Source organism: Salmo trutta, unplaced genomic scaffold (assembly GCF_901001165.1).
Source record: "Salmo trutta unplaced genomic scaffold, fSalTru1.1, whole genome shotgun sequence".
NCBI classification, from domain to species: Eukaryota; Metazoa; Chordata; class Actinopteri; order Salmoniformes; family Salmonidae; genus Salmo; species Salmo trutta.
Window position 1 is genome coordinate 7,501 of NW_021823290.1, and position 7,500 is coordinate 15,000.

The window sequence follows — 7,500 nt, forward strand, 5'->3', positions numbered from 1 at the left end:
CAGGATGCTCTCGATGGTGCAGCTGTAGAACCTATTGAGGATCATTTCCATATTTCCATCATATTTCCATTATATTTCCAAGCTACACAGCAAATGCTCTGGCAAACAAAACAACAGAAACCTGAAAACACCATCCAACCTGGAACTGAGTGAGTCATGTTTAGTCTGAAGCTACTTTTTAAACCAAGAAGAAAAATACATTACAATGATATATTTTACTTCATAAGGACTGAATGCTAAGTTAAGTTAAGGCTGAATGCTAAGTTAAGGACTGAATGCTAAGTTAAGGACTGAATGCTAAGTTAAAGCTGAATGCTAAGTTAAGGACTGAATGCTAAGTTAAGGACTGAATGCTAAGTTAAGGACTGAATGCTAAGTTAAGGACTGAATGCTAAGTTGAGGCTGAATGCTAAGTTAAGGACTGAATGCTAAGTTAAAGCTGAATGCTAAGTTAAGGACTGAATGCTAAGTTAAAGCTGAATGCTAAGTTAAGGACTGAATGCTAAGTTAAGGACTGAATGCTAAGTTAAGGACTGAATGCTAAGTTGAGGCTGAATGCTAAGTTAAGGACTGAATGCTAAGTTAAGGACTGAATGCTAAGTTAAGGACTGAACGCTAAGTTAAGGACTGAATGCTAAGTTGAGGCTGAATGCTAAGTTAAGGACTGAATGCTAAGTTAAGGACTGAATGCTAAGTTAAAGCTGAATGCTAAGTTAAGGACTGAATGCTAAGTTAAGGCGGAATGCTAAGAACCTGTTGGGGCTAGGGGGCAGTATTTTCACGGCCGGATAAAAAACGTACCCGATTTAAACTGGTTACTACTCTTACCCAGAAATGAGAATATGCATATAATTAGTAGATGTGGATAGAAAACACCCTAAAGTTTCTAAAACTGTTTGAATGGTGTGAGTATAACAGAACTCATATGGCAGGCTAAACCTGAGAAGATTCCATGCAGGAAGTGCCCTGTCTGAAAATTCGTTCTACTTCTAGGGCATCTCTATCAATAATACAGCATCTCTGCTGTAACGTGACATTTTCTAAGGCTTCCATTGGCTCTCAGAAGGTGCCAGAAAGTGGAATGACGTCTCTGCAGTCTCTGGGCGAAAAACAGCAGGAGTTTTTGTGAGTGGTCAGGCAGGGAACAATGACACTGGAGATGCGCGTCCACGAGACAACTCCATGTTTATCTTTCTCTCTTTGAACGAATAGAACGTCGCCCGGTTTGAATATTATCGCTATTTTACGAGAAAAATCGCATAAAAATTGATTTTAAACAGCGTTTGACATGCTTCGAAGTACAGTAATGGAATATTTTGAAATTTTTGGTCACGAAATGCGCCCGCGCGTCACCCTTCGGATACTGACCTCAACGCACGAACAAAACGGAGCTATTTCAATATAACTATGGATTATTTGGAACCAAAACAACATTTGTTGTTGAAGTAGAAGTCCTGGGAGTGCATTCTGACGAAGAACAGCAAAGGTAATCCGATTTTTCTTATAGTAAATCTGAGTTTGGTGAGGGCCAAACTTGGTGGGTGTCAAATTAGCTAGCCGTGATGGCCGGGCTATCTACTCAGAATATTGCAAAATGTACTTTCACCGAAAAGCTATTTTAAAATCTGACACCGCGATTGCATAAAGGAGTTCTGTATCTATAATTCTTAAAATAATTGTTATGTATTTTGTAAACGTTATTCGTGAGTAATTAAGTAAATTCACCGGAAGTTTGCGGTGGGTATGCTAGTTGCTAGTTCTGAACATCACATGCTAATATAAAAGCTGGTTTTTGATATAAATATGAACTTGATTGAACAAAACATGCATGTATTGTATAACACAATGTCCTAGGAGTGTCATCTGATGAAGATCATCAAAGGTTAGTGCTGCATTTAGCTGTGGTTTTGGTTTTTGTGACATATATGCATGCTTTGAAAATGGCTGTGTGATTATTTTTGGCAGGGTACTCTCCTGACATAATCTAATGTTTTGCTTTCGCTGTAAAACCTTTTTGAAATCGGACAGTGTGGTTAGACCTCTTACATCTAGATGTTCCGCTAGCGGAACGTCTGCTCCAATATCCAATGATGGGCGTGGCGCGAAATACAAATTCCTCTAAAATCCGAAAACTTCCATTTTTCAAACATATGACTATTTTACAGCTATTTAAAGACAAGACTCTCGTTAATCTAACCACACTGTCCGATTTCAAAAAGGCTTTACAACGAAAGCAAAACATTAGATTATGTCAGCAGAGTACCCAGCCAGAAATAATCAGACACCCATTTTTCAAGCTAGCATATAATGTCACAAAAACCCAGAAGACAGCTAAATGCAGCACTAACCTTTGATGATCTTCATCAGATGACACACCTAGGACATTATGTTATACAATACATGCATGTCTGTTCAATCAAGTTCATATTTATATCAAAAAACAGCTTTTTACATTAGCATGTGACGTTCAGAACTAGCATACCCCCCGCAAACTTCCGGTGAATTTACTAACAATTTACTAAATTACTAAATTACTCACGATAAACGTTCACAAAAAGCATAACAATTATTTTAAGAATTATAGATACAGAACTCCTCTATGCACTCGATATGTCCGATTTTAAAATAGCTTTTCGGATGAAGCACATTTTGCAATATTCTAAGTACATAGCCCAGCCATCACGGGCTAGCTATTTAGACACCCGGCAAGTTTAGCCTTCACCAAAATCACATTTACTATAGGAAAAATGGTCTTACCTTTCCTGTTCTTCGTCAGAATGCACTCCCAGGACTTCTACTTCAATAACAAATGTAGGTTTGGTCCCAAATAATCCATCGTTATGTTCCATCAGCGACGTTTTGTTAGTGCGTTCTAGACACTATCAGAATGGTAAATCACGGTCGTGCGCATGGCGCATAACGTTACAAAACATTTCTAAATATTCCATTACCGTACTTCGAAGCATGTCAACCGCTGTTTAAAATCAATTTTTATGCAATTTATCTCGTAGAAAAGCGATAATATTCCGACCGGGAATCTGCGTGTCTGTAAACAGAGGGAAAAACAGAAAGGCGGGGGCGGGCAGTGCTCGAGCCTAAGCCCTTTGTCCTCTGATAGACCACTTAGCAAAAGAGCTCGTGTGTTTCAGCCAGGGCTTTGAATTACGTCATTCAGGTTTTTCCCGGGCTCTGAGAGCCCATTGGAGCCGTGGGAAGTGTCACGTAACAGCAGAGATCCTTAGTTTTTGGAAGAGATGTCAAAGAAAGCAAATAAATGGTCAGACAGGCCACTTCCTGTAAAGGAATCTCTCAGGTTTTTGCCTGCCAAATGAGTTCTGTTATACTCACAGACACCATTCAAACAGTTTTAGAAACTTTGGAGTGTTTTCTATCCAAAGCTAATAATTATATGCATATTCTAGTTTCTGGGCAGGACTAATAATCAGATTAAATCGGGTACGTTTTTTATCCAGCCGTGAAAATACTGCCCCCTAGCCATAAGAGGTTGAGAGTCTTGTCTTTAAAATGGTGTATAATAGTCATATGTTTGAGAAATTGAAGTTATAGCATTTATGAGGTATTTGTATTTCGCGCCACACGATTCCACTGGCTGTTGACTAGGTGGGACGTTTGCCCAGGGAGGTTTTAAGGCTACTGTCATGACTGTCCTGTGAGGATCAGAGTGGGCAGGTCAGACTGATGGGGGGTGTCAGTAACCAGGTCTCTCTCTCTCTCCCACAGAGAGGAGAGGGAAGAGCTGCTGGATGGTCACCCTTCACACCCTGCTGTAAATCTCTAGAGGGGGGTAACTTTCTCTCTCTACCTTTCAGTATTAGGATCGGAATGTCTTTGTCTAGAGAGAGAGACTTTTGCCAAAAACTCTTTACGTCCAAAAAAGTGAACTTTGGAACGATATTTCTAACATCTGAATGTGGGAAATGGTCAACGAGGGGACATCAAGAATAATCATGTCATATTGCTTTTCATTAGCAGTTAGCCTCCGTTAGCATCAGTTAGCCTGCGTTAGCCTCAGTTAGCCTACATTAGCCTCAGTTAGCCTGCGTTAGCCTCAGTTAGCAGCAGACAGTCCAGTCTCCATGACATCATCTGGTTGAAGTTTGTTTTGTTTCATTATGTGATGTTATTAATTAAAATCTGAATGAACCAAACACTGTTACTTAGGATTTAAATCCCCTCAAGCTGTGAAGTTTCCATCCAATACTTTGTCTATGTGATATGAAAATTGATGAAAGTATTTTTTTGTTAATAAGATAGGAATGTGATTTTTTGGAGTCAAGAGAGAACTTCTAATCATATCCTTTTGCACATTAAGTCTCTCTCTCCCCCCTCTCTCTCTCTCCCCCCTCTCTCTCTCTCTCTCCCCCTCTCTCCCCCCTATTGTCTATGTGATATGTAAATTGATGAAAGTATTTTTGTTAAGATAGGAATGTGATTTTTTGGAGTCATTAAGTAGCCACACCCGGAATGAGGTCACAGAGCTTGTCAGTGTGATGGAACCGCCCTTTTTGACCAAAGTGCTAAAAGGACTGGGTAAGAATTAACATATAATACCAGAAGACGTGAGACTGTGGTCCACACGTTGAAATGGTTAGAAACTCTGAAGCTCTCAACCTCAACACGAGGTGAAGAAGATAACCTGACCTACCAGACCAGGAAACGTGAGGCGAGAGTTGCATGTCTTAAATGGTTGAAACTTTGAATCTCAACACGAGGTGAAGAAGATAACCTCACCTTCCAGACCAGAAAACGTGAGGCGAGAGTTACATGTCTTAAATGGTTGAAACTTTGAATCTCAACACGAGGTGAAGAAGACAAAGTAGCATCTCTAACAATCAACGTTACGGTTGAGTAACTGTTCTAAGTACTGTACCTAAGAAAGTAAATTTAAGTAGGACCATCTCATCAAACCATTGTCGACAGAATTTCAAGCAGAAAACTTTTAAAAAATGTACAACGATGACAAATGGTTTGATGAAGAATGAAGAAACCTAAGAAAGAAATTGAGAAACCTGTCCAACCAAAAACATAGAGACCCAGAAAACAATAATTGTTCATCAACATTACCACAGAGACAGTAACCCAGTCACTAGCTGTTCATCAACAATACCACAGAGACAGTAACCCAGTCACTAGCTGTTCATCAACAATACCACAGAGACAGTAACCCAGTCACTAGCTGTTCATCAACAATACCACAGAGACAGTAACCCAGTCACTAGCTGTTCATCAACAACACCACAGAGACAGTAACCCAGTCACTAGCTGTTCATCAACAATACCACAGAGACAGTAACCCAGTCACTAGCTGTTCATCAACAACACCACAGAGACACTGAGACAGTAACCCAGTCACTAGCTGTTCATCAACAACACCACAGAGACAGTAACCCAGTCACTAGCTGTTCATCAACAATACCACAGAGACAGTAACCCAGTCACTAGCTGTTCATCAACAACACCACAGAGACAGTAACCCAGTCACTAGCTGTTCATCAACAACACCACAGAGACAGTAACCCAGTCACTAGCTGTTCATCAACAATACCACAGAGACAGTAACCCAGTCACTAGCTGTTCATCAACAACACCACAGAGACAGTAACCCAGTCACTAGCTGTTCATCAACAACACCACAGAGACAGTAACCCAGTCACTAGCTGTTCATCAACAACACCACAGAGACAGTAACCCAGTCACTAGCTGTTCATCAACAATACCACAGAGACAGTAACCCAGTCACTAGCTGTTCATCAACAACACCACAGAGACAGTAACCCAGTCACTAGCTGTTCATCAACAATACCACAGAGACAGTAACCCAGTCACTAGCTGTTCATCAACAACACCACAGAGACAGTAACCCAGTCACTAGCTGTTCATCAACAATACCACAGAGACAGTAACCCAGTCACTAGCTGTTCATCAACAACACCACAGAGACAGTAACCCAGTCACTAGCTGTTCATCAACAATACCACAGAGACAGTAACCCAGTCACTAGCTGTTCATCAACAACACCACAGAGACAGTAACCCAGTCACTAGCTGTTCATCAACAACACCACAGAGACAGTAACCCAGTCACTAGCTGTTCATCAACAATACCACAGAGACAGTAACCCAGTCACTAGCTGTTCATCAACAATACCACAGAGACAGTAACCCAGTCACTAGCTGTTCATCAACAATACCACAGAGACAGTAACCCAGTCACTAGCTGTTCATCAACAATACCACAGAGACAGTAACCCAGTCACTAGCTGTTCAGTGGTGGGTACATTTTCTGTTCTCAGAAGGAACCTTGTTTCCCTGGGGAAGACATTAGGCTTGTCACGCCCCCCAAAACAGCACCCAGCACCCAGTTACTGTCTCTATACCTGTGATCTATACCACTAGGAGGAAGGAGGAAGATGGTGGCCCTTAATGCTGATCTAGGATCAGGTATCATATTCAGAGAGGTTAACGTTGTCCCTTAACGCTGATATAGGATCAGGTATCATATTCAGAGAGGTTAACGTTGGCCCTTAAAGCTGATATAGGATCAGGTATCATATTCAGAGAGGTTAACGCTGTCCCGGACAAGCTGGTCTGATTCAGAGTAGCAGTGTTGATATAGGATCAGGTATCATATTCAGAGAGCTTAACGTTGTCCCGGACAGGCTGGTCTAGGATCAGGTATCATATTCAGAGAGGTTAACGTTGTCCCGGACAGGCTGGTCTGATTCAGAGTAGCAGTGTTGATATAGGATCAGGTATCATATTCAGAGAGGTTAACATTGTCCCGGACAGGCTGGTCTGATTCAGAGTAGCAGTGTTGATATAGGATCAGTTTTGTAGTGAGTGGAAGCTGATCGGAGATCCTAAATAATCCCTCCTACTCTGAGACGCTCTGATGCAGTCCCCCTGATCCTAGACCCACGGTTAATCCCTCCGACTCTGAGACGCTCTGATACAGTCCCCCTGATCCTAGACCCGCGGTTAATCCCTCCTACTCTGAGACAGTCCCCCTGATCCTAGACCCGCGGTTAATCCCTCCTACTCTGATACAGTGCCTGATCCTAGACCCGCGGTTAATCCCTCCTACTCTGATAAAGTCCCCCTGATCCTAGACCCGCGGTTAATCCCTCCTACTCTGATACAGTGCCTGATCCTAGACCTGCGGTTAATCCCTCCTACTCTGAGACACTCTGAGACGCTCTGATACAGTGCCTGATCCTAGACCCGCGGTTAATCCCTCCTACTCTGAGACGCTCTGATACAGTCCCCCTGATCCTAGACCCGCGGTTAATCCCTCCTGCTCTGAAACGCTCTGATACAGTCCCCCTGATCCTAGACCCGCGGTTAATCCCTCCTACTCTGAGACGCTCTGATACAGTCCCCCTGATCCTAGACCCGCGGTTAATCCCTCCTGCTCTGAAACGCTCTGATACAGTCCCCCTGATCCTAGACCCGCGGTTAATCCCTCCTACTCTGATACAGT

The 7,500-nt window shown here is 42.2% G+C and overlaps 1 protein-coding gene across 1 annotated transcript in view; it reads right to left on the reverse strand.

Moving 5' to 3' along the window:
- The window catches only part of LOC115190070 (dorsal-ventral patterning tolloid-like protein 1), a gene marked incomplete at its 3' end in the record, with an annotated part of 44,635 nt that overhangs the window by 2,728 nt on the left and 34,407 nt on the right, over positions 1 to 7,500 (reverse strand). The window lies entirely within an intron of this gene.